This window comes from Hipposideros armiger, unplaced genomic scaffold (assembly GCF_001890085.2).
Source record: "Hipposideros armiger isolate ML-2016 unplaced genomic scaffold, ASM189008v1 scaffold_825, whole genome shotgun sequence".
In the NCBI taxonomy this organism is placed as follows: domain Eukaryota; kingdom Metazoa; phylum Chordata; class Mammalia; order Chiroptera; family Hipposideridae; genus Hipposideros; species Hipposideros armiger.
Window position 1 is genome coordinate 170972 of NW_017732175.1, and position 26418 is coordinate 197389.

Here is a 26418-nt window from a genome sequence, read left to right on the forward strand (position 1 = left end):
GATGAACAGTGTTTAAAAATCACATTACTATTTATGATAGCTTTCTACAATCATTACTTACTATTTCAAGGCACCACCATACCAGTGGTTCTCAAATTTGGTTACCAATTAGACTCTCCTATGATGCTTTTTAAAAATCAGGAACACCCAGCCCCAGTGCAGACATGTTGAATCAGAATCTCTAGGGAATGAGATTGGCCATTATTATTATTATTATTATTATTATTATTTTTAATCTGTGACTGATATACAGTGAGGTTGAGATTCACTGCTCTGTATACTGAAGGTAGATTCATCATTTGTGATAATTGATGTAAATCCAAAATTTAGATCTTTTTACAACCTCCTTCCCTGCCCTAAGTTCTTGTCAGTGCTGGTTAGATTGTATCTGAAGCTTGTTCTAAGCCACTTCTAAGAGCACAGGTGATCACTCCTGCCACTTTCTTGTATGATTATGCTTTGGCGGAATTTGTACTATCTTCAATGTGTTGATGAATATTTTTAAACCACTCATCCCTTTTCTGAAGATAGTTTATGCAAAAATCTGTCATTTTACTTTACTGAGGCACAGGGAAACTGCAAGAAAAGCAACTTACCCAATTGCTTTTATGATAAATTGTTTTTATAATAAATTCCCCAGCAATATAGCTATGTGATAGACATATTGACTAAAGTAGGTACAGTTAATCTATGGTGTCTTTTAAAATTAAGGTAAGAGAAAAATACAATTAAGGTATGAGAAATTAGTTGTGGTTGAAATTTAGTTCTGTGTAGATAGACAATATGGACTAGTAGAGTAGGATCCCAGACTTAAATGAGGGAAATAAAAGACTCGGTTTACTTACTTTATTTCACTTCTTTTTTCCCATAGGGAATTTGAAATACTGCCTTGTGATCCTGAATCAGCCTTTGGATAAATATTTTCGTCATCTTTGGAGCAAAGGTAATCTTCATTAGTGTTTATATTTCTCTGTTTTCTCTATTTGGGACTGATTCACATGACTATTATATATCCCGGAACTTAAATGTAATACCAAAAAGTGGGTTTCATTTTAAGGTGATTTAATGATTGAATTATCAGAAGAATCCATTATTGCTTCTCTGTTAACCTCAGCATGGACCACGAGGGCAGAGTTACAATGCAGCACCCCTGTACTGTGTCAGAGCTGCTGTGTGGATGTTAATCCTGAGTACTCAAGTATTTGTTCAAGTGTAAATATTTTTGGCAGCAGTGACAACGAAAAACATCCACAAATCTCACTCGTCCCAGCTTTCAATAATAAGATATCTACAGGGTGACCAGATTTGCAAAATTAAAAAAGGAGATATGTTACCAGTATGTTAGAATCTCTAGGGATGCTGAAAAATATAGTTAGAAATGGAATCATTTCACAGAATTAATACTTCTGTGAGGTTTCATGGAAGAGAGAGGCTTTATTAACTCTGTAAAATTATTCTTTAACTTTTGTAGAATTAACTCTAGGCTAGAAAATAATATTAAATGTCATTTGCTCCTTTGAACCTCTACTCTTCTTCCATGAAATCTTGAGATTTTTTTCTAAAGGGTTACTTCTGATAAGTTATCAGTGTAAATTTTAGGCCACTGGATAAATGGGCGAAAGAACTTGATTCTGGATACATTGATGCATATTCCTGATCCTCTCTTGTCATAGCAGAATTCTCAGCAACCTTTGGTTATGTTAAAACAAATAGATGGGTAACATTGTGTTTCAAATGCGTTTATTGTTACCTGCCTGGATGATTCATTAGTCAAATGTTTATTGGCTTTGTAACTTATCACTGCTCACAGACCCACATCTTTTTGCTCCATGATTACTTTCTGCATCTTGTTTACAGGAGGCATTTCATAATCCCAGTCCTTCTCCCGGGGTATGGGGTATCGCCAGCAGTTAATCATGATTCACAGCATGGTGTATTCTCTCTGTTGAGCAGCACACAGAACATTGCAGGCATAACAAAAGGGGCATTATCGCTGTACTGGCTGGAAATAGATTTGTCATCTTGGAGAGAAGAAAAAAGATAAATATAAACGGAAATTTGTAGGAGAATGGATATGAATGTACAGAGAAAGCAAATTTACGGATCTTAACAAATATAAATACGCCAACTTAAACGACTATATATTTATTTAACCCAGTAGATGTAATTGTTCTCATTTATCCGTGTGGCGTATCCATGACCAGATGCTTAAATTCGCCAGTCTCCTTTGCTTCAATTATGTAGACAGGACTATTAGTTTTATTTTCCTTATTTTTTAATTTTATTAATCTCAATTATTACTAAATCAAAGATGTCCTTGAGAAAATAAGCTTTCGATTGAAACATTCAATAGGCCTCTGAGTACTACGAGTATATTCCAAGATTCTTGCTGTTGAATAAAATACCATCTCTCATTGTAGGAAATGAGATACGAATACTGTCATAATATTTCAGATGGAACACTGTTTCTACCCTGTTTTCCCCAAAATAAGACCTACCTGAAAAATAAGCCCTTGTATGATTTTAGGTGCCAAAACATGCACCTTGGCATACTGAATATTTTAAGCTGAAGGAGTTTGTGGGAAAGGCACCTTTCTCCCTAAAACAGGTCATAAAACCCTCATGTGAGGGGTGCGTGCCCTCATATCCTGGAGGAATCATGCTAGGGCTTATTCTCTGGCTAGGTCTTATTTTCAGGGAAACACAATAGTGTTCCCCCTTTTTAATGGGACATTTTTAGCAGAGGCCTCCATAACACCTTTCATTCCTTTTATGCCTTTTTAAAAATATCTTGCCTTACATAACAAAGCAAAATATATAACATGTTAATGTTACAAATTAGTCTAAAACTAGTATTTTATCCCAATAATAACAGAATTGTAAGCATACTTTCATAATTTACTAGTATTTTCTTGGATGGGTGAATTGTTTATCTTCTCAGAGCATAAAAACAAATCGATATATCTCCTTTCTGGGCTTTACAGAAGCAACAGTTCTTGCCTCCATAGGAGAAAAATAAATTGAAAGAATATGCAAACTTTTTTGTAAATAGAAAGTAATGTTTTCATATTAACAGCATTAAAGGCTGTGTATACATTACATATGTTAAATGCAGTGCAGAAATGATTTGGAGGTTCTATTTGTAGAAAGTGGGTTTTATATCATGTCTGTCTTGCAGGGCCTTTGGTCCTGTCCAAAATGTCCATGGAGATACTTGGTCCACGCTCAAAGGCCTTTGACATTTGGTCCTTCACATGAGCCATTATTGGCTAGGCTACCCAGGCAAGAAGGATCGTTATTGGCAATACAGACACAGCATGGTTATTGGACCAGTAAAACATGGTCGAATTTTTTACATACTAATCCTGTAAACCAAAAGTATAAATAAATGTTATGGGCTATTTGGACTCAGGGATGTTTTCTAAGAGTGGATGTTTTTGACAGTACCAAATATCAGGAATGATTTGGCAGGGACCCAGTATGCTCATGGACGTTTTCGATTGGACCAAATTTCAAGGACTGTTTAGCATGAATCAGATGTCTCTGTGGATGTTTAGGACAGGGCCACATGTCTACTAATCCACATCTGTGACATCTGTTAGTTTTCCATCAGCCTGCAACAATGCTGTATCGTAGCGAAGTAGAATCCTGAGGCCTTTCAGGGTAATTGGAGGCATTCTTTCTCTGTCATTTATTCAGTTTAACAAAATTTGAGGTTGCGATATGAATGTTTATATTTTCTTTATTAAGCACACTGGCATTTAAATTCCTGGAAGGAAGGTTGAGCTATGTAATACCTGTACTCCTTGCAAGAAGAAAAAAGATTAGTTATGGTGAATTTTGATTAACTCAGCAAATGAGAAAATTTTTTCTGCTAACCTTACTTTAGAAGTTATAAATCATAATTGTCAAACTCCCAATTAGTATGAAACAGCTTGGTTAAGATTTGGTCCATTCTCTTAATTTATTCTATCTCTGCACTAATGAAACTTCACATTTTGAGTGTTCACCTTGGTACCTGGAGATATTTTGCCATTAAAGTGGGTTTTGATTACATTTACCATGTGGTACTTATTATGTCAGGAACATTGACTAATTATTTTATATGAAGATTTTTAATGCTTGTGAAATAAATACTTGTTAGAAGTGCTTATATATTACTTAAGGAATATTTCTTATATATTAAGGAATAATTCTATTACTGTAGTATAGATAACAACTTTGTTAGCATTTCCACTTTAGAGTTAATGTAAAATTTACCTTTGTGTACTGGTGAGCCTTTTGATTCTCTCAAACAATTTGATATCATACCATTATCTATGGTGTCTTTCTATTTTTCTTTGTTTCATTTTTATTTTTGAATATTGAACTAATGGTAATTTCACCTGCTTTATGTTCAATTTTGAATCCCAATTAAAAGATTTATTAATTGTGATACCTGTATAGTGTCAGTTCAGTAAATGTAAATAGCATTTCAAGTAAAAGTTATTAGTAGTTAATTGAATTTCTTTCAGGTTAATGAATGCTATCAGCATAATTCTGTAACTTATTTTAAGGTAAACCAATAGTAAATATGTCAGCAAAACAGTGAGGACAAGTTATAGAGATGAATAACAAGTTATTTACAACTATGGAATGACAAATCATAAAATTGAATTAACTGGTAAATGTATGTGGAAGAGTATTTATCGGTGAACTTTTTGTTATTACCAGTACTTTTTTTTCTGTCTTGGATGTATCAGGACAGCCTTGAGATGGTATCTGACAGATGTTTGATTCATCAGGCTAGGAGGTTATTATCCTTGATTGATTGGATGCTATCATTATCTTTATTTCTTTTGACCTTTCCAAATAGCACATTTTCAGCTTTGGTACCATAAATAAAATCAGAGGAAACACTTATCCAAAACAAGCTAATACATGTTTATCACTTACATTCATCTTCTTATAACATTGGTAATGAGATGTGCTTTTATTTTCAATTAAGTTATGAAATTGGTTGTTTTCTGATTAGTTTCTTCAAGTTTTCATGATTCTTACCTATATTTATTTACTATGCTTGGTATTTGGAATGATTTAGATCTTCGTTTGGGACCTTTAGATGATATAATACATGACAGAGGTACTTTTAATTTTTAAAGTAGCTATTGGAAACTTTCTCAAATTAATAATTATGTTAATACTACCAAAGGAAATTAAAGAATTGGAAAATATATTTTTACCTATGAGTATCTAGAAAATAAGTCTATAATAGATAACCAGTATTGTAAAGGGGAAAATACAAATATTTCTCAATATGCCAAAACAGCAAAAACAAAATTTCCACATATGGATGAGTTAGAGAGCATTTTCCAACTTCAAAAATTCTTTTATTTCTTATTTTATTTTATCGAGAAAATGGGATCTTTCCTGAGCAGATTTAATAAGGATGAATAAACTAATGTTCCTTGGAGGTTTTGGAGATAAGCATTACATAAAGCAAATAAAGCGAGAGGACTTTGCAGGAGACTTAAATTCGTTCACACAGTACAGACAGTGATCATAAGAAAGAATCAAGGTTTAGTGGTCTCGCTGATGTCAGAAATAGAGGCTGTATTTATTTTCCCCCTCCAGTTTTTATCTGCTTCCAACTCTTTGCTACCTATAGTCAATATATAAAGCAGTGCTTTTTAACTGTGTGTCACCTCCTCCCCTTCCACTCCCCAGCCTTGCTTTATAAACTACGCTTAGAGAACAGCAATAGATCATTTTAATTAAACAGTATGGAAGTTTTTCATGGGGGACTAAATTTAATAGAATTGTTTTAGCTGTTAACTTTCCATATTGGATTAAGATTTGTTTTCAAATTGCTAAACTGATGCCAGCTCTATTATTCTTGGCCTGAAATATGCTCTCCACTGGGTATTTCTATATGTGTCTCTTATTCAACAAATTTGAAACTACCTCTTTTTCTCTGAAAATCAGAACTGTGGACCTCACCTCCTTTGTTATTCACGAAGGCTCTTTCTTTGAAGCCACCCTTAACTCCCCACTCTCCTTTTTTTTTTTTTAGCCTTACAGAGATGTAACAACTATTGTCAGTTTTTTCTTTACAGATTCTCATCCATTTCTCTTTCCCACCCCAACTCATCTCTTCTAGGTACTAATCCTGTCCTACCTAGTCAGTTGTAGTTGTTCTTGGAATTATCTGCCTACCTCTGATCACTTTCTCTCTATCTCTCTCCTGTAAACCATCTTTAGATTCATTTGTGTAGGTTCTTAATCTCCCTATTCAGAATGTTCGAAGGTGTCACCATTGCCTACAAGATCAATTTCCGATTTCTTAGGCTTTTACAGTCAGCATTTCTTTACTTTTATGTGTGTTGTCTTCACAAGCAGACTCTTTCTGAGGATAAGGTCTTTGGCGTCTATCTCTTAGGTCAGTGCTTAGTGCAGTGCCTTGTATGCGGTGGACCATTAGAGATTGTGTCAAAGAAAATCTCTGGTACTTGTCCCTCTGTCTGTCTGCTTTTCTTCCTGACTGCCTGGCTCTGCCTTCCTTTCTGTCAGCCTGTTAGCCTGCCATTCTGCCTGCCTGTCTGTGCCAATTTGTTTACTGTTATTTCATGCGCTACATTTCCCATTGGAGAAAATTAGTCTGATGTGTGCAAGCATCTTCATCTGAGTCCCCCTTTGTTTTACAGGCACACACATCTTCTCAGCTTCTGCTCTTTTTCTAGACTTCCAAGGTAACCAAAACCAGTTTGTTTGTTTGTCGCACAACATCATTGGGTTGCCTTCTTGAGTCCCTAGTAACGTGGGAGATCTGCATAGTGTTGCCAAGGAAAATCACCCTTGCAGAGTACACAGTATTTAAAAGATTAAAAGGAGAAAGCAGTAGTCTTCATAACGCATGATTTTGTATTTCTGATTACCTTTATGCAGCAGAAGTGATAATATTATAGATGATGGCAGAGTTGTCACAGAACCATTGTTTTTAACAACTGTTTAAACAACTAATTCCCAATACTGTTTCGACAGTTCGGATACCCTGCTACCAGGTGGCCGTAGTAGGTCAAGTCTCAGTAGTGTGAACAGAATCTTTCCTAATCGAGTGACACTGCCACAGTATAAACCATAAGTTTCCCATGTGTTACTATCCAGTGTCTTAATTATACTTAGCATTAAGTAGTGAATGCAGAGCTGATATTTTTCAGGAGACATTTAACACGAATCATATGCGTTTTGCTTTAAAGGACCCTACCAAGAGATTGAAAAGATGACCCACATTAAGCTATACAAAAGACCTCATATCATGTGGTTCCATTCACATAAAATGTCCAGAATAGGTCGGTCTAAAATACAAGAAAAATATTAGTGGATGCTTAGGGCTGAGAGCTGAGGGCTGGGGGGTTCAGGGAGAGCTACTAAAAGGTACAGGGTTTCTTTTTAGAGTGATGAAATATTATCAAATTGACTGTGATGATGGCTGCACAACTCCTAGAATACTCCAAAACCACTGAATTCTTTAAATGTGTTAATTTTATCATATGGGAATTATATCTCAGTAAGCTGTTACAAAATATAATAGACATTAGTTATAATTTAATATCCTCTAATTTTTATTATCCTAATAACTCTTAATATTTGTCTTGATTAAGATGTTCAATTCTCTTAAGCTTTAATTTCTACCAAAATTTGCCTAATACTGTCCTTGTTTCTGGGTATATTCATGCAGTTTGGGCAAGTGGTACTGAAATATAACATGTCAGAATTCCCTGGCGGGCCCCAACTTCAACATTTTTTATTCAGTAGGTCTAAGGTAGGGCTCAAGAACTTGTCTAACAATGTTTAGCAAGCATACCTCTGTTCTGGTTTGAGAGTTAGTGTTTTATGGCTTAGAGCATCAATTCTTTTAGCACAATGTTTATTAGCTTCTGAGCCAATGGCCTTGGCAGGTTCAAATGTTAGCTCTGTGTAATCTCCCATTCTGCCCTTCTCAGCATCTCTCTCTTACCTGTGAGAACATAGCTTTTTAGTATTATATTTGGTTGCTTTTGAGGAACACGTCTCTCCCCTCTTCTGCATTGTGGAATCGATGTTTGAGTGATGGTTTCTTATTTACCATCCAACATTTTGAGCTTGATTGTCTAACATTTGTAATAGCAACTATTTTTTGTTGTTGTTAATCTACCTTAGACAGTTGAGAAACTTTGCAATGCTATACAAAATGAAGTATTTTGAACAGAAAGATAATAAAGCCAATTTCTTTTTAAAGTGATCTACTTAGGAAGCTAGACATGAGTTGCACTTGTCATTTTTGGTGTACTTCACTATTCTTGGTACTTATTTTAATTCTCAGATCAAAGAGTGACTTTAGTTTGTTTTAATTAGGACAATCTTATTTGAAGTATTTTTTTTAAACAATAATTTTTTTTTTTAAGATTTTTATTGGGTAATTGGGGGGATGGGAACAGTACTGGGGAATTAGGGGAAGGGGAACAGACAAGTTGCTGTCGTTTTGTTCTTCAATCTAGTTGTGGAGGACACTGCTTCACTGGCCCAAGTTGGCACCATCATTGCGCTCTTCCCTGGCGAGGCAGATCAGTTGCCGGCTTCTGGACGGCCGCTCACTGCGGCTGCTGGCCGCTCACGCTGGCTGCTGGCTACACACGGTAGCCCATGGCAATCCACTGCCACAGGGACTGCAGCCTACGCCGTCGCCAGCGACTCACGGCAGCCCAGCTCCAGGTTGAGCTGTTGTTCAGCATCTTAGCTGTAGAGGGCAGTGTCACTGGCCCTCATATGTGGGATCCGAACCGGGGCCCTCTGGCATCCCAAGCGAGTTCTTAACCATCGCGCCACTCGGCCGGCCCTTATTTGAAGTATTTTTACTTGGTAAGCTTTATGTGGACAATGTGACAAGCATTCATTATTTGCATTAAGTTTTCACAAAGAAATCTGCTTTCTGAGGAAACTTGTCTTCTTGGTTAAAATAAGCAAACAAAACATTTTCTGAAAAGGAAATATCCTTAGGGTCCTGTCATCATAAAGTCCTTAAGCCTCTTGTCCAATGTTGAGAATTAGAGATCGTTCAAAGTGCTTAGTGAACTAATAAATGAATGAGCCGTCATCTGGGGATCTGCCCGATTGCAGGCATTCCAGGGGCCAGGATTTCAGGCCCTTCCCGCGAAGGGATTTACAGTCTGGTAGTGTGTGTTGTACATCAGTCAGAGAGGATTTTCTTAGCATCGGAGATTGACCAGGGCTCTGATGATGCTGGAAGGGACTCTGAGAGGCATACAAGGCAGGGTTTCTTACCTGGATTGAGATGAGACCCAGCACAAGAAAGAACCACCTGTACACACGCAGTGTACTGTGTGGCGGTGACTATGCGTGTGCTGGGATTCAGAAAGGGATTTGGGGGCTGAGCTGGAAATCAGTGTGGGTGCACACACCTCAATTTGACAAACTGCTGCTGGCAAAAATGCCATCTCGGATAATAAATGGCAAGGAGATCAAAAGTGCTGTTTCACAAAGAAAAAAGAAAACAGCTAGAACATAGAATTCTGTATTCTTTTGATGCTGGCCCAGGAGGGAGCAGCTGCTGCCTCCGCACCCGAGGAATCCTGCGTGAGGCTGGCCAGGCTGGTGCCCTCTCTTGCCTGCTGTGTTGTTAGAGGGCATTTTATATTGGGCTTTGGCTGGTACCATGGAGTCTGGAGAATCACTTGGAAGAGGAGAAAAATCGAGAAGCCAAAAAACAGCCAGCTCACTTAGAATGTTTTACAGTGTTGGAGTAAGCACCAGGATGAAGAATTCTACTTGATGAACAAATGTAGAAAGAAAACGAAAAATATAGTAATATAGAGACTATTAGAAGCGACTTAATACCTTGGGCTTATCGGCCCCATTTGAGTGTTAGAGCACTCTCAGGTGGTGATGACCTCGGGAAGCAATATTTCTAATGTCTGTCCTGAGCTAAAGCATTGGATGGTCTCTCCTTTATGTAATGGTGACAGTAACATAGGAAGATCTGTACAGGGACTGCTGTGTACCACGGGCGGGCATTATCTGCTCAAAACCCTTTGAATTTAACTGAAACATTCCTTTTATGTTATAAGTGTTCTGTGTATGTGGATTGACTTGCAGTTAAAGTTTTGTGATGATTATTTCCATAAAATTGGTCTTGTTTGGGCCTTTTAGTTCATGACAATATGCTAGCTTGATTTAGCCAGGTTTTTAAGTTGATGCAATATGTTTGCTGAAGTGAATTAATAAACAGTTAATAAGTATGATGGATATGTACATAATATATATTTGCATTTTTTACCTTATTCCAAAAATGATTTATTAAGGACACTTGAATCAAATGTAACCAACTTTCCAATACTGCTGATAAAGACTATACAGAATATTGGACCCTTATACCACATGTGGAAATACTTCCAAATGTATAAAATGCTTAGATATAAAAAATAAAAATAATTCTTTGAAAACAATTAGGATATATGTGAATGTAGGAATAGGAAACTCCATCTCAATGAGAATTGGAAACCCAGACGCTTAAAAGATATGCATATTTAACTATAAAAATTAGTAAATTCTCTATTGCAGAAAATACTATAAACAGTGTTAAAAGAAAATCAGATTTAGAATAGTAAGTATAAACAGATGATAGTTAAAAGGTTTTCTCTATAACATGAAGAGAACGCTTATGTATAGAAACGTAGTAAAAACCAAGTAACAAAAAAAAATTAGCTAAAGATAAAAATAGTCATCTTAGAGAAAAACTAACTCAAATAAACCCCAAACATAGGAAAAGATGCTCCAATTCACTGTAGTTGAGGAATGCATGTTAACATAATGAAATATCATTTTACACCTATTAATGTGACAAAAATTAAAGGAACAGCTATTGTTGTTGGAGGAACTGGGATAATGTATTATTAACAGAGGTGGAAACTTATATCTTTTTTTGGAAAGTAATGTGGCAACCCCTATTAACATAAAAAATGCACATCTCTTTAATTCTGTAGTTCCAACTATTGCGACTCTTTATCCCATAAAAATATGAACTATGTGACTACATATGTGAAAAATGTGTGTATATATGTATATGTTTTACATATGTGTGTATATGTGTGTAACATGTTTATGTGTATATATACACATACATATATAGATATTGTAGCATTCTTAATAGAGGCAAAAAACTGGAAAACAAAGTAAATGCCTATGCATAAATGAATAGCATCTTATATTATGGTATAGCTGTGTCAGAATAGTATGCCACTTTGAATAGAAAGAATTAGAGCTATGCTAGTTGCCATGGAATTTCTGTGAAAGGTATTATTGAGAAAGAGGGAAAGTATGATGCAAAAAGTTCCAACTATATAATCTTATTTTTGTAAATCAAACAGTTAAGTTCACGAACTCATCCTGGAAAAAGTGCTACATACCTCATTGCTGAATATTACTACAGTCACCTTCAAAGTACTCCCCTTGGGAAGCTATGCACTGACTCCAGCACCTAGTCCACCCTTCAATGCAATTTTGGAACTCTTTCTGAAATGGCCATCAGAGCTGTCATATTACCTTTGATGTTCTAAATGTCATCAATATGTCTTTCTTTCAATATTTCCTTTATCTTCAGGTAAAGAAAGGAGTGCTGAGCTAACAGAACAGCTGTTCACATCACTGAGTAATATCAAGCTTGCTCTTTCTATATTTCAACTTTCTGATGAAGCATTTTTAAAAACAATAATACACTGTTGACTCCCAGATTTTTTTCAAGCTGCTGGCATCAGAAATGAAAGTTTTAATGCTAGTGTTGACTTGATCTAACCAGAACGTGTCAATGGAAAGCATTTCCCGAGCTCCCAGGATTCATCTCATTTTTCAGATGGTTTTCAAGTGGCTTCTTGACTGAAACGTTGAAGGATGTTCATGGCCCAGACATGTCACCTGGAAGAACAAACCAAGTTTGTGCATGCATAGACAGTGACAACCATGTCCCAGTTGTTACCAGGCCAACCAGTATTGATGTCATTGATTTTAGAACACACCCTTAATTTGAGAATGTTAAGATATAGAAAGAGCATGCTCGATATTACTCAGTGATGTGACACGACAGCTGCTCTTGATGTTAGCTCAGCACTCCTTTTATGTCACAGTGCTCTTTTGGAAAAACAGCCCCCAACTTCTTTAGGGAATTGCTCCTCCCTTCCGCCAGCCATTTAGTTCTAGAAGCTGCCAATCATTATACCCCAGCCAGTGGTTGCAGTGATGGACCCTCCGAGCTGTGTCTAGGTGGCTACTGGCCGCTGTGATTGGTTCAAGAATGGATACATGCTGAGCCTTTCAGTATTCTTCAGACTGTATTTTTAAACTGGAGCTAGCAAGGCCAACTGCCTCCCTGCCATTGTCTCCAAGTAGGGAAGATGAGAGGAATTTCAGTTTCCCCTACAGCCATATATTCTGGCTTGGGATAGCAGGGGGCAGAACCTGTAGTAGGTTCTGAATTATGATTTCATTATCTATTTTCAGAGCTCTGCCTTTACAGAAAAACAAAAATCACCATGACCCATAAAGGCTGTTGCGATTTTTGCCTTGTGACTTTTATTGTAACCAGTCCTGGTTTTCTCATTAGCTTTTGATTTCTGTCATTGAAGAGTGTTTTGCTATTGTGCTTTTTAAAGAAATCTACCCTTATAGTTGGGAAAGAAATAACCTTTACATCAATAATAGAATTTTTAGATCCACTAGCTTTTAGATCCAGTTTTTGATGCGTAGCTATTAAGAAGGAAAGATGAACGTAACATTGTTAGATATCTGAAATTTATCTTCCAGAAAATAATTGAGATTTTAAAGGACTGCTTACTAGTTGCTCATGAGGTTTATATTTGGTTTGGACCAACTTATTTTACTGAGAGGAAGAATCATTTTGGAATGAGGAAAATTGAAGTTTTAGCAATCACAGGCATATGAAGTACTGAACACTCCAATTTACAAGTGGGACATTTGCTACACCAGACTTCAAGCTGCTACTCTGATTGCTCAGAAGAATAAATAGCCGTATTAGGTGTGACTCTTAATACATTTATATATTGTTTACATATAACTTACCTAAATCTTAAACTGGCGATTCCTAAGAAATCGCCTTTTATTTTTGTCTTCTTTGATTTCTTTCATCAGCATTTTTAATTTTTACCATACAGATCCTTTACATGTATTTTTGAGCTTATGCCTAAGTATTTCAATTTCTTTGAAGTGATTGTAAATGGTACTGTGTTTTAAATTTTGGTTTGGACATGTTCATTGTCATTACATAGAAATGTGATTGACTTTTGTGTGGGGATGAAGAGATCCTAATTTGAAAAGTGATACTATTTGTTCCTGTAGCAAATAATGAACCATACAAAAGACCCTTTTCTTATTTAATCAGAATCTTCAAATTTTTTGATAATTTTTGAGGCTTCGTATAATGTTTAACCACATCATAGATATCATTTTAAATATAACTTTATTTTTGGAGAAAATTTTGGAAAGAAAATACTCATCCAAAGAAAATTTTCTGAGGAAATGAATGATCCATGATACAAAATGATTTGGGAACACATTTATAGTATAATACATGCAGAAACGTTTGAAGTTTAATTTTTGTGTGCTATTTTTTAGACTGAATTTGTTTTGACTTTGTGCTTAGTTTTAAAAAGTAAGCTTGATCAGCCTTGCCTCTAAAATTACTAGGTGTATCTCCTCCTAAATAGACACTAATATTGAGCATAATGATTTGGGCATCTATTTAATGACATTTAAAATGAATTTACACATATTGATTTGCTCTTTCAATCATCTACTTAAAATATGTATTAGGTGATTTCAGTAGTCAACACACAGATTCATGTCTGAAGTCTTGCAATGGATTTATGTTCTTTTCTCAGTAACCTAAGGTTTGCTAGCAACTTTGTTATGCTCTGCTAAGACCTGCCTTGATTAAAGTTGACTTGGCTGCCTTCACACAATATTCAGTACCACTCTTTATTGGTTGCAGAGTTACGAGCACCATAAATAAAGCAAGCATGAGGAGAAGGAAGAGACAGAATAGACAATTTATTTTCCTGCATTTTGGTTGCCATCTAAATCACAGTTGTCAGAGCAAAGTGGAGTTTAATGGTCATCCTTAACAAGTTTAGGAAAAAATGTACAGTTTTCCCCTTTCCGTGTTGTGTTTTATGGATATCTCACATTTGGTTGAGAATAATGATAATTCAACAATGACATTTTATTATTCAAGCTTGATGAATAGGAGTGGGGAGGGTTGTTTATTTTATCCTTCCATTTCACTGTAACTAACAGCTTGACGAGAGTGGGGGATGCTGACTGATGCTCTGCAGTGACTGTGTTGAGTGTTTCTTAGTGAAGTGCTCAAGTTAAAATAGCAGTATCTCTAGCCTAATTCTCACCTGGGAAAGGACGGCTTGCTCCTTCTAGTGTGTGTGTTGGTTGCAGTTCTGTCCAACTTCATTGCAAACGTAAATTTTGAGGATTAGAATGCAAATACTAGGGTTATGTATGTGTATAGTCAATAATCTTTCACAGTGCTTTTTACCTGCAAAATCTTTTATTCAAGTGAAAGCGTATGTGAGCAATCTTCTGGCAGTTCCCAGGACAAGGAACAGATACAGGTGGAGTTCCTTTGGTTGAGGGGGGGTGTGCACTTTGGCTCCCAGCCTGCCCCCATCTCCACTGATGTTTTACATCGTGAATAAATCACAGGGATTCTAGCTGACCCTCCCTTTGCTGTTCCTTAGATTTATTTCTTCTGTTTTTGGTAGGTAAGCTGAGAAGTACCTTTTCATGATCAATAAGCTTTAAAATAGTTGAATTACGTATTTTAGCAGTTTGAATAGAACACACCTAGAGTTGCTTCATTTTGTTTACTTCCTGAACTCATATCACTGTAGGCAACATGACTGTTGAAAGGGAAGGTAATTGTTAGAGGCTGAAAGTTTTAATATATGTCCACTGGAAATGGAATTAATCCAAAATAATGTACCGCCTTCCATTATGTTTCCCATGTTGGTATTTGTGAACCGGTTTCCTTCGGTTACCTGTGGAAGCAGATGGAATAAAAAGGAAAAAGATCGATTCTCAAAGCGAATTGGTCTAGATATAACATAACATTTTGTTTTTTCAATTATGTGAGGTTCAAACTGATATTTAGTCATCCATGCCCTAATCTAGTGGGATTTCTAGACACAGCATTGGTGTGTAGCTCGGTGTCAAATTTGAGTGTATGACTGAAAGAAATACAGACAGGCCCTGACTTAGGAAGGTTTGATGTACAAGTTTTTGACTTTACAATGGTGCCAAAACGATACACATCGAGGAGGAATCATACTTGGAATTTTGAGCTTTGCTCTTTTCCTGGGCTGGTAGCTTGCTGTGCGATACTCTCTCGTGTCCTGGGCAGTGGTTGTGAGCAGCTCCCGGTCAGGCACCAATCACAGGGATAAAGGACAGATTCTCCACAGGGTCCTGCGCTGCCAGCATTTGTGGGTATTGTGTGCTGAGCACATTTCAGGTGAGCCAGGCTAAATTATGATGTTCGGTAGGTTAGGTGCGTTAAATGCACTTTCGAGTTAGTATATTTTAAACTTACAGTAAGTTTATGTAGACATAACCCCATTGCAAGACGGGGAGCCTCTGTATACATTTAAACAACAGTTATAAGTTTAAACAGATGTCTAAAAAGGAGTTAAATGGCAGTGAAAGTTTTTATAATGAAACCATGCAGAGGGAATGGCATAACACCCCCACTGCAAATGTAAGGGCTCTGTGTCTGTGTGCAAATGTGAGGGGTGCGTGTCTGTGTTAAATGTGAGGGGTGTGTGTGCAAATGTGAGGGGTGCGTGTCTGTAAATGTGAGGGGTGCGTCTGTATGCAAATGTGAGGGGTGTGTGTGTGCAAATGCGAGGGGTGTGTGTGTGTGCAAATGCGAGGGGTGTGTGTCTGCAAATGTGAGGGATGTGTGTGCAAATGTGAGGGGTGTCTGCAAATGTGAGGGGTATCTGTGCAAATGTGAGGGGTGTCTGTGCAAATGTGAGGGGTGTGTGTGTGCAAATGCGAGGGGTGTGTGTCTGTGTGCAAATGCAAGGGGTGCGTGTCTGTGTGCAAATTTGAGGGTTGCGTGTCTGTGTGCAAATGTGAGGGGTGCGTGTCTGTGTGCAAATGTGAGGAGTGTGTGCAAATGTGAGGGGTGCGTGTGTGTCTGCCTCCCACTTGTCTACAGTGCAGAACCTCTATTTTTTTATTTTATAATTAGCTAAGACATAATTGCCTGCTGTCATGGGGCCCACAGTTTATTGGGAGAGATATGAGGAAGACACATCATAAAAAGTATGCAAAAGAACTGCAGGAGACTACCCAGTGATGATCAAATCAAATCAAAACGTGAGGCGGTCAGGAAGTGCCTCTCTGAAGAGGTCACATTTGATTTGCAATCTAAACATAAGAAACTAGCCATCTAAAGCCAGATGGCAAAGCATTCCTGGCCAAGGGAACAACTGTACAAAGTCACCGAAATGGAATTGGGGTGGTATGTTTGAGAAATAGAGCGAAGGCTATTGTGGAGGGTGGTAAGTGATGAGGATATCCAGTTTCTCATTAAAGTTAGAGAAACAAAAGCTTATGCTTATAAAAGCTTAAATAACATTTTTGGATATTCCCCTGTCAATTACATGTGTACACAGTTACCCACTTTCTTGAACAAAAACATTGAATCTGAGCTCTAATACTTTTCAGAACCCATTGTAGCATAACTACTTGGCTGTTTTCATTGTTTAAGACTGGGAAGAATAAACTTGCCATTATTTACCAAGAAAAAAACTTGGAAGAACCCTATTGAGTTTTTGTACAGGAAGGCAGTAGCAATTCACATATCAGATGATGATGGTGGTGGTGATGGCAGCAGTGTGAACGATAACTAACATTTTAAAAGTGTTTAAGTGCCAGCACTCTCCTGAGAGCTTTTTCTAGATTGATTCATTCAATTCTTACCCTGGGAAATTAGTGCTCTATTATCCCCATTTAACAGATGAGGAAATGGAGACATAAAGAGATTCAATGATTTGCTCAAGGTCACATAGCAAGTCACACTTGCTCAAAGTTATATAACAAGCAGCTGAGCTGCCATTCAACCCCTAAATTATATATATATCTGTCCAAAATAAAACAAAACTTTCTAGTAAGTTATTGGCAATTCATTTTTTCTTGTCATATGAAAAGTTAATGCATACAAAGTATAATAGAATCTAGTGGTTTAATTTTTTCTCTATGGAAAGTATACTTCTTCAAACACTGTTGTATGTTGCAATCCATTGAGTCACCTCCAGTTTCTGGTGGCCCTATGGATGAGTGACGTCCACCCTGTCCCATCCTCACAGCCCTGCTCAGCTCCTGCAGACTCATGCCTGTGGCTTCTTGTATGGAGTCACTCCAGTTCGTGTTTGGTCTTCTCTTTCCTGTCTGCCTTCTACGTTACCCAGCATTGCTGCCTTTCCCCGAGAACCCCGCCTTCTCATGAGGTGCCCGAGGCAGGACAGCTTCAGTTGGCTCAGTTTTGCCTCCAGCGATGTTTCAGGCTGAACTTGCTCTGAGACCCGCTTGTTTGTCTTCCTGGTGGTCCAGGGTGTCTGTAGAGCTCGCCTCCAACACCAGACTTCAAATGAATCCATCTTTTCCTGTCAGCCTCCTTCACTGTCCAACTTTCACATTCATCCTTTAAACGCTGTTAGTACATAAAACCTGGTTTTAGGTCTTTAACAAAGCTGACGAGAGAGAAAAGTGAGAATGTAAACTATTGTCTAATCACATTGATGTATGTAACATGATAATTTTTCAGGTTTAGCATCTTTGGGTCCTGTAAAGTTACATTTTTAGCAGGGGTACATGCTTGGGCTCTAGCAATTCTAAGAAAGCAGGCACATTAAAGGTCCGTTACATGTCAGATTATCTCAAGGTCTCAGTTAGCCATTATATTTTAGTAAGAACAATTTGCTGAAGCTTACAGCTTAAGATTAATGATTGGTACTTGGTGTTCATGCACTTCAATTATATGTCACATTTTTATTAGGATGCAATGACAAAAGATAAAATATTTGTATCAGTTGATATTTAGAGATGTAGTTCCCCAGGCTGTAAGCTTTCCCAAACGTTTGACTCAGGGTACTATACAGGGCATGTACTAGACAGTGCTCGACGGTAGCACCAACGCCAATTGCTCATGTCTTGTTGATATTAATCCATGAGTATTTTTAAGAACTTAGCATTTGAATAACCTTTTTGGTTTATTAATTCTCCTTGACTTCAACTACAGTGCAGAAGTGTACAGAAGGGAAGCGTAGGTAGGGGTTTTAGGTTTGTTTGTTTTATATCTTTTGCAGTTACGTTTAGTGATGACTGTAATGTGTTAGACTTGTCTTTTAGTCAAAGTTGTTTACAAATTACAGTCTCACTTATTATGATCATTTTCTTTAGACAGGAGCTCTGTGTGAGTGATTAGATTCATGTGAATAGATAAAAGTGGTGAGGGGGCTTTTGTTCTTAAGTGGAGAGAATAGTGTAATGTGTTCTCATCATCCATCATCACCAATTACTAACCCCTGGCCGATTTTGCGTCCCCACTGGATTATGGTACAGCAAATGCCAGATATCATGTAATTTTCATCCACAAATCAGGACATTATCTCAAAGTCTTATTTCTAGTTTTTGTTGTATGCAGTTGCACATAATATTAGTATAATAAATACTTAAGTTCCTATTAAAAAATGCTGGTGGGCCTCATTTGGCACGCGTGAATTAAGCCAGATGCCCAGGAAAAATGTGAAAACAGATGGAATTGTTATTTTTTGATGTTGTGATCCAATGTGCTGCCAATGTCTCATTCTGCTTTCCTCGATAGCAAACCACTGAATCACCTGTGATGCTTCCTTCTCTTCCTTCTCCCCTTTCTGATACATTTTCAAACTCCATTGATTTTCTTTTTTTATTCTTTCATGTCTGCTTAATTCACTTTAAACCCTGTATATCCACTGCTGCCATCTTCCTTGACTGATCATGATACGTCTCTTAAGCTATGTTCTCGGATTACATTTCCTTTCCCATTGCAGTTCACCTCTTGGGCTGCCCTTCCTAGCTTTCGCCACGCCCCTTTGCAGTGTCTGCAGTGCTTATTCCATCCCATTTAAATTCCTTTTTCTGATATTCAGTTTTCTCCATAAGCTGACCCCATCAGAACCTCGTCTTTTTTTATTTACCAGTACGAACCTTTTAAGCTGCTCTTCAGACACCCTCCGTGCGTGCTGGGCCGTGCTTATTTTCGCCTCTCTGCTTTCATGTACACACACTACCTGCTTTGTAAACCTGCCTCCCTCTTCTTTGATGTGTGGTCTACTTTCCCATCAAAGACCTGCTTGTTTTCTTCCTTTTCTGGTGAGACCTTCTTGATGACTCTAGGCTCATGCTGGTATTTCCAGAATTTGCATAAATGTGCCTAGTTGATGGTATGAAACGGAGTCTTTGGTTGTACTTTTCTTGTATTCTCATTTTCTTTTGGATTTGTGTTTCTAAAATGTATAGATATCTTCCTGGATACAGAGGGTTTCCCAAACAATATTGGACACATGGTATGAACTTGACATATATCTGTTGATTAAAGCTCTTGAATGTGATGTATACGTGGACTGTTTTGACAAGCCATCTAGTTGATATTATTATACACTTTCCTTCATGCTTTTTGAGGACTGTTTCTCTCCAGTTGTATTTGCTTCTAGTCAGTCAGTATGCCTTTAGCTTCTTATAAAGGTGAACCAAGAGCAAAAGGCAGTTAGCACCCTTTCCTCACCCCCATCCTCCTTCCCTTCTTCTTCACTATCACCATCATCATCATCACCACCACCGTCATCATCACCACCATCACCACCATCATCACCATCATCATAACCATCACCACCATCATCATCATCACATCATCACCATCACCACCATCATCACCATCATCACCATCATCACCATCACCATCATCATCATCACATCATCACCATCACCACCATCATCACCATCATCATCATCATCACATCATCACCATCATCACCATCACCATCACCACCACCATCATCACCACCACCATAATCACCATCACCATCACCATCATCACCATCACCACCACCATCACCATCACCACCACCACCACCATCACCACCATCACCATCATCACCACCACCACCACCACCACCACCATCACCACCACCGTCACCATTGTCACCATTGTCACCATCATGCCTCTTCCTCTGAAGAATGACCCAATGCTTGTGAGTGTTGTGAGTGGTTAGTGATCCTCCTCCATATCCCGTTCTGCATCCAATTCTACTTTTTCAAGAAGCAAGAAAGGAGGTTTTGAGACAAATCAACCCCTTTAAAAAGACTTTTAAAAATAGTACTCATTAAATGAGCAAAAAAGGCTATGGATACTGCAGAAGACCTATATTCACATTACAGCATTTAATGTACTTTACTTAATTGTGCCGTATTAGTTATTCTTTCCATGTCTTTTATCTTCTTGGATTGAGAAAGAGGGGTGCAGTTCTTCCACTGTTGACACATGACCCCTGCATTCCTTTTGTTTTCACTTACAAAGTATGCCTTTACCCATTTTCAGTCTTTTAGAGTTACTTTATTTTAGGCATATTATTTACAGCATACAGTTTGATCATTTACTGGAAATGGAGAAGGGAAGTAAGTCTTGATAAGTGGCATCTGAGAGATTTTAAGGAAAACCTGATGCTTGAGCTCAGTCTTGATGGAAGGAAAGAGGGAGCTTGGTGTAGGAAGTGAGAATCAGGGAAGTGGCTGAAGGGGGTTGGGAGGGCTGCCTCAAGCGGAGCAACCAGCCAAAGCTTTCCTGGGAGAGGCCGCCAGTGATCATGCCCCCATGTATTTTTTGGTAAGTTGAGGTTTTTCTTCCAGTACTTTCAAGAAACTGTGGGAATGAAATACTGTGGGTTTATAAATGATGAAAAGTGGGGGCATATTTCCTTTAAACAGCATTTTGACTAGATGTACTTTCATATCCTAAGGACGTTATAGGGATCATTTCAGTTCCTCAAGTATATTGAATGTTTCTGTGGAGAAATCCGAGGCGAGCTGGATTTTTCCCCCTCTAACTAAAGAGCATTTTTTGACTTTCATCTTTAAGTACTGGCAATTTTAATTAGATTTGACTCAATATTATCATTCTGTATTGGTTTTTCCTGACACATGTGTTTGACCTCTCAATCTATAGGCTTAGTCTTCCTCTAGTTGTGGAAAATTTGTCTTTAATTTGTCTGTGTTCTCCTTGAGAAAGCTGTTATACGCATGAAAAATTTTAAGTCCCCCATTTCTCATTGTTTTCCAGTCTTTTCTAATTCGTTGTTAATTGCCGTTTCTTTTGGCTCCTTGCTCCCTTTTGTCTAACCAGTCTCTTACTGGGTCTTCAGCCTGCTTCCTCCGTCTTGTTTAGATTTGGTTTCTTTGATGAATCTGTGAGCTTGTGATTCATCTTCTGTGATTTTTCCCTATCTTTCAAGAGCTCTGAGTCTCTTCTTTGAATATTTTTACTTTCTGATCAACTTATTTGAGTTGTAGCGCTGTCTCTGGTCGTGATTTTCATTTGCTTGATGGCAGCATTTCTCGGGTGACGTTTCTTCCTGCGTCTCCTGTTTTCTTCTCTCCTTTTTCTCCCCCTCCTTCCCTCTCTGCTTTAACTTCTTTGTCTATTCTGGATCTGTGCTAGTTCCTTTTTATTGATCTTTGAATGAGTGGAATCACCCCCCTGCCCCTACTAGGTTGAAACTGGTTTATGTTGGGGCTGGGAGAGCAGGGGTAGCAGGAATCCTTCCCTGTTCACAGAGCACTTTATGACGCACTGTTGTACATTTGAGTGTTTCACCTTTGCTCATTGCTGCCAGGGTAGCGGCAGCAGAGGCTGTTCACATTCAGTCCTGTTTACCTTTCCTACCTTGTCTCAGAGACAGTGTTCTCTTACATTGAGTTTGTATTTGAATCGTTAGCCTAAGACCTCCTCCCAGAATCCTCCTGGGCCCCTGCTTGCCTCTCACTGCCTTTGGCAGCTCTTTCGCATGCCTGGTGCTAGGGGACAGATTTTGCCTAATTTTCTCTAAGATGTAATTTCCACTTCTTTTCTTTCTGTTTCTTTTTTTTTTTTTCATTCTGTTGTTTTGGTGTGGAGAAAGGACAGCGACTTCTCCACTCAACTGTCTTAAAACACTCATCTTAAAAATATTTTTTTTTTCTTTAAAGCTTTGAGTAAATTTGTTCCAGCCAACAGAAGCCTTCTGCAGAGTCACATTTAGGATGTGGTTTCTTGGCTCTTTCCACCTTCCTTTCATTGCTTGGTGAATTTTTCTTCTGGTTGTTAATTGTTTGACTTGAAGACTGGATTCCATTGCCTGTGGTCCCTTGAAGGGTTAACTGTGATCAAGTGGGCCGTCGCTGTCCTGTGAGGATGGTTTGGTTTGGAGGGCACATTATTAAAAATACTTTAGCGATCAATGTTTCCGTCTCAGTTCATTTCTCTAGGCTATGGTGTCCTTCTTTGTGCATTTTATGAGGTTGTATATCTTATGAATTATTAAAACAAGCTTGAATACATCTTTTAAAAAGAATAGAAGTAACTTTTATTTGCCTGCCATCCCATCTGGAGGCACTGGTTTCCTTTTATTATTGAATTCTACTTAATGTTGCTGTTTATGTTCCAAGGATCAAAGATATGGGGGGGGGGAAAGGAGGGTGGGGAGAAGTTCTGTACTTTGGTGGGAAGGGAGATAGTTATTTTAGGTTCTGTCATTAAACACCGGAAGTTATTTTCAGATACACTGCAGCCTAAAAAGGGAAAAACCGCCCACTACCTGCCAGTCAGTGGAAATAACCAGCGGCGTGTACCACCATGCAGAACTTACAGTTGTTTCAGATTTACAAGCACAACAATGAAACACGTTTTGCATAATGAAATATTTATTTTTCTCCATCAACGCTTGCAAGCTGAGCTCCATGCATCATGTTTGCAAACAGCAGCAGCAGCGACAGTGCTGTAACGTGAACCAAATATAATTTCCAGCTGTTGAAATTAATTCTTTTTCAGGGCCTGTTAAAAACTCATCTAACAACAAACCTCACTATTTTTCTTTTTGCTCTATTTCTGTTGACTTTTTCTTGTTTGTATTTCCCCTCATGTGAAATATGTTTTTCAGGGATGCTTGGTGTTTGAGACAGCACAAGGATACATACAAGACATTCCTGTTCTTGTCTTTGTGTAACTTACAGTATCAGTATCATTCACGGAGTTGATCAGCATTCTAATTTTGCACCTCTTTTGTCTCATAAGTAAAAAAAAAAAGAGTAACTTTTAGGTCTTAGCCCAGGAAAATCCAAATAAAATATTTTTTCCTTTTTTTTTAATTGCTACAATATGAAGATCCTACTGTCCTCGTGTAGATTTGAGTCTAGACTTGTGCAAAAGCCCAGAGGTTATAACATACTCTTCAGCCTCTTCCTTTGGAACATGACGGGTTCTTACATGCAATGAGTGAGATAGGTTTTGTTCTGGATGCTGTGTTCCCTTATCATGGATGTTATTTATGCAACTGCTTATCCGTTAGATGTGGTGATTCTGGTAGTATAGATGTAGCTAATAGGTACTATGAGGTAGATAATTGGTGACAGTTATTCTTTGTATGTTCAGCGTCCTGTTTCAGTTGTCTATGGTTGCTCTCCTTGGGGAAGGAGTAATACGAAAATATTATTGTTGTCATTTTAAATAAAAAAGGCTGATCTTGCCCAGGGTTGCCAGCAGTAACGTGACGCATCTCCCCTAGTTTCAGCTAATCTAGTTAGTTTTGCTCTCTCCCGCCACTGGGCTTCTGCCTGGCATGATTTCATTCCCTTTTTTCACTTAGCAAACTCATACTTTTAAAATAATAAGATATTATGTTTTTGTTATGTGTGGTCTCAGCTCCTGTGGTTTGCTTTCTTTTGGGCTCAAAGCTGAGCTGCCTGTGTCCTTTTGGTGTGCTTCTCTAGAACTCTCGGCTTGGTCCACTTGAGGAGTTATCTCACTGCGTTGTTATACTTGTGTCTCACAACTTCTCAACCAGCGCTGGTTAACACAGGCGAAACATGAGCCTCAGGCATCAATTTAAACTTTCTTGTAGCCACATTAAAAAGAGATAAAAGAAGTAAGATAAATTATAATGCTGTTATTTAACCCAGTGTGTGCAGAATATTATCATTTCAACATGTAAACAATGTAAAAGTTATTAATGATACATTTTATATTCCTTGTGTCCTAAGTCTTTAGAATCCAGTGTTGAGCTCGCACTGAGAGCACATCTCAGGTGAGACGAGCTGCGTTTCAGATGCTCCACACCACAGGTGGCTCGTGGCTCACATACTGTGCAGCACGGGTCTAGACTGGGGACCCCTTGAGAGTTGGAACCATGCCTTGTTTTTGCTGTATTTCTCGCTATAGTTGGTGCTTATTCAATATGTGTCTACAAATGAATGAATGAATGAGTGAACAAAATATACTGGGAGGTTATTATGTAGATTGATTCCAATCACTAATAATATCAGTACCTCCTGTTATGGGAACTAAGGCACATTGAGTAAAAAGAAGACCCAGAGGCTGGAAGCATCCTGCACCCCAGTCGTAAGGTAGGGCAGTGGGGACAAGCTTTGAAGAGATAAGGTACGAAGGATTTAGTGCAGGACCCATCTGGGAAAGGAAATTAAGAGCGTGGCCGGCCTCCACCCAGGGGATACGTTCCAGTTGATACCCTGATCCAGAGCATTTGACAGTCGGCACCTTTCAGTTTTACTGGTGGACTAAGCTCCTTCTACCGCTGTCGTCATAATCAAATTTATATTCAAGCCCTGCGTGCACTTATTTAATACAAATGGAGGCTAGTGCGTCTGCTTTAGTTTGCTGCTTAAAAAATAAAATTGATTCAATTGTATAAATCAATACAGTCAGTCTAGTTAGCAATTTGCCTTTCTGTAGTAAAATTAATAATGTGCATATTCAATGACCCAATGATTATCTATTTCGATATATCTCATTGAGATAAGGTTTCATATGTAGAGAAGGAGTCATATAAATGATAATTGCAGCATTTTTTAACATAGCAAAAACGTGTAAACCACCTAAACATCTATGAATAGGAGATCAGATAAATATTTTGACACATTCATTAACTCTGTACAGGAGTTAAATGAATCTAGTGAACTAGCTTTGTATGTTCAAATGGAAAGCCCTCTAAAACATACTGTTGAGCGATAAAAGCAAGTTTCTGAACAGCGTTTTTTAAAAAATTAACACATTACACAGTATTATGCTCATCGATGCAAATGCATACTATATAAAAGTTAAAGCAAAAGGAAAGATAGACCAATTATAGTTTGGCTGGTCACTAGAGAGAGACCAGGGCATATGGAGGTCACCAGGGTGTCATCATCTTATTCTTTGTTCTTTGATGTATTTTAAATATTCCTCACTTTATATGTTTTATATATTCGGCGGTTCTCCTTCGGGTCTATATGTTTTTTGAAAGTAAAAATTTAGGATTAAAAACGCTAGAGATATTCTTCTTTATTGGTACACTTCATATGAATTATTTCAGCCCTTTGATGAAAAAGGATGTACAGATGGAGCTGTGCCCTTTTGATGTACCCAAGTACAAAAGTACATTTTATCACTGAGTTTACTTTGTTCTATATTTCAAGCTAGAATTTTAATCCAGATCCCTGCGGGAAAATACCTAATAAACTCAGCATCCCACAGGACCTTTTGTATCCTCGTGAGTTAATAAAAAAAGTATTTTTTAAAATCCAGGCCAGGCTGAGCCTTTTAAAGATGTCTTGGCTGTGGTGTATTTCAGTTCAGTTCAGCAAGCACTTAGGGAATGGCTGTGTGTGGGGGCGCTGGGCAGGCCAGAGGGCGACTCGGAGGCAGTGAGCACATCATGAGGGGAAAAAGGAAGTGACTCCTTCGGACTTCTCAGGGCATTACAACAGATGATGGGAAATGACTGACGGGATACATAAGCATTTGCTGTCAGAGTGGGAATATATTTTACAAAGTTATTTATTGCCTTTCAGCCCCGAATGGAGCCTGCATTATCTGCTCTGATCATGGAGCTGGCTCTGTTGAAGCATGTGTCCTTTGAGTATGATATTAAGTTACGTGTCAGCAGAGAGCATGGGAAGGACATTGCTGGATGATGGGGCTTCTCTTCCTGTGTCCACTGTCTTTCTCAGGTCAGGTGCTTGCAGCACAGCTTTTTCTGCAGTGCCTGGTGGTTAGCAGGACCTGTCACC

The 26418-nt window shown here is 38.1% G+C and overlaps 1 long non-coding RNA gene across 2 annotated transcripts in view; it reads left to right on the top strand.

The window, feature by feature from the left end:
* The window catches only part of LOC109374490 (uncharacterized), a 145802-nt gene that overhangs the window by 57162 nt on the left and 62222 nt on the right, over nt 1-26418 (top strand). For both annotated transcript variants that reach the window (XR_002122393.1, XR_002122392.1), the window contains exon 3: nt 872-943. This is a non-coding gene — a long non-coding RNA (uncharacterized LOC109374490). The remainder of the gene's footprint in view (nt 1-871; nt 944-26418) is intronic.